Source organism: Rhincodon typus, chromosome 47, assembly GCF_021869965.1.
Source record: "Rhincodon typus isolate 14 chromosome 47, sRhiTyp1.1, whole genome shotgun sequence".
Lineage (NCBI taxonomy): Eukaryota > Metazoa > Chordata > Chondrichthyes > Orectolobiformes > Rhincodontidae > Rhincodon > Rhincodon typus.
Window position 1 is genome coordinate 9,458,579 of NC_063378.1, and position 1,633 is coordinate 9,460,211.

At 51.3% G+C, this 1,633-nt stretch overlaps 1 protein-coding gene across 1 annotated transcript in view; it reads right to left on the bottom strand.

Moving 5' to 3' along the window:
- The window catches only part of lin37 (lin-37 DREAM MuvB core complex component), a 43,888-nt gene extending 42,311 nt beyond the window's left edge, over positions 1-1,577 (bottom strand). Inside the window, exons 1-3 of the mRNA XM_048620518.1 lie at positions 1,501-1,577; positions 483-512; positions 78-163 (exon numbers count right to left, since the gene is read on the bottom strand). The gene's annotated coding sequence lies outside the window, so the exon portion shown is untranslated. The remainder of the gene's footprint in view (positions 1-77; positions 164-482; positions 513-1,500) is intronic.
- Between the last annotated feature and the right edge of the window lie 56 nt (positions 1,578-1,633).

Genomic DNA, 1,633 nt, shown 5'->3' on the forward strand with positions numbered 1-1,633 from the left:
CCGCGCTCCAGATTAAATCTCACTCCACTCCCAGTATCCGTGCTCTAGATTAAATCTCACTCCAGTCTAAATCTTACTTGGCCTCTGGTGACTTCCCTCATACGCAGCATCATCAGTTTCCTTCCTCTTCTTGCGTCTTTGATGTGGGAACCGAGTCGAGGCCCTGGAACAGCAACCAAAGAATAGCTGATGAGATGAAGTGAGGCAGGGGAGATTTTGAGAGAGATGTAGTGAGGTAGAGGTTGAGGGAGACATGGTGTGTGTGTGTGTGTGAGAGAGAGAGAGAGAGAGAAAGTGTGTGTGCGTGTGTATCTGAGTGAGCTAGTGTGTCAGTGTGTGTGGAAGAGAAAGGACAGGGTAAATCACCAAACAGTGGTGAGCGAGAGTCAGGGTGAAGTGAACGGTGATGCCAAGAGAGGAACAAGGGATTAATGAGGTGATAATGAGGACAATTGCAAGGGAGCCGCCAGTATCAATCTCACCTTTTTCCTGCTGATGCTGGTGAGGAATCTCTGTAAAACAGAACAGTAAATGAATCAGACGCAGGAAATTGCACTCCTCACTTCTCTTTCTCCCTACTCTAGTCCTCTCTTTCTTCTCATCCAGACCCCTCTCTTTCCCTCCAGTCTTGATTCCTCACCAATTGTTCTCTACTGCTTTACTTTCCCTCTCCCTGTAACATGCCTCTCCCGCCTCACTCTTTCTTTCTTTTCAGTCCCACTTCACTCTCTTTTTCTCTCTCCTTCTCCACAACGCCCCCCCACCAACCCCAGCCACAGCTCTACTCATCTCTCTCCATCTCTCTCTCTCTTTCTCCAGCCCCTACATCCCCCTTCCTTCCCAGTCCTACACTTCTCCCTCCCTGGTACCATCTACTCCCCCCTCCCTCCCCGATTCCACCCCACTGCGCTCTCTCCCCTCCACGGTCCCACAACAACCTCACCCTCCCTCCCTAGTCCCACTCCCCTCTTCTCCCTCCCTCCCCAGTCCCACCCTCTCTCACTCTCCAGCCCCACTCCTCTCTCCTCCACACTCTCTTCTTTTGGCTCCATCCTTCTCTCTCTCTAGTGTACTCCTCTCTCTCTCTCTCTCTCCCCCTCCTTGTGTCAGCACTAACCCCCGATCAGTCCCAGATCTCGCCCTCATTTTCTCCAGCTCCAACTTCCCTCTCTCTCTCTCTCCCTTCAGCTCCACTGACCCCTCTGTCTCTCCCTCCACCTCCAACTCACCCCCCTCTCTCTTCCTCCAACTCCATAAATTTCTGTTAGCCCTAATCCCTCTCTCCCTTACTGATCTCTTTCTCCCACCCCACCCACACTCCCTCTCTCGGTTTCTGTTTTAAATATGAATGGATTGTGGTCAGAGAGGGTCAGCTGAGTATTGGAATCTGATTCTTCAGACAGAGAGATCCAGCACAAGATGGGATAGTGTGCCCCTCTGCAGGAGGTACCAATCCAAACCAGCACAAAGAGAGGCTCCCACAGCACAGGACAAACTCACTTGCTCTGTAGATCGGAAAGCACAGGTTTCACAATCTCATCATCAGCCTGGTATCTGAAACAGCAGAGAGTGAGAGACACTGTCTTTTACAACAGTGAGCACAGAAACCGAAACCGCAGAGGGACACTCAGTT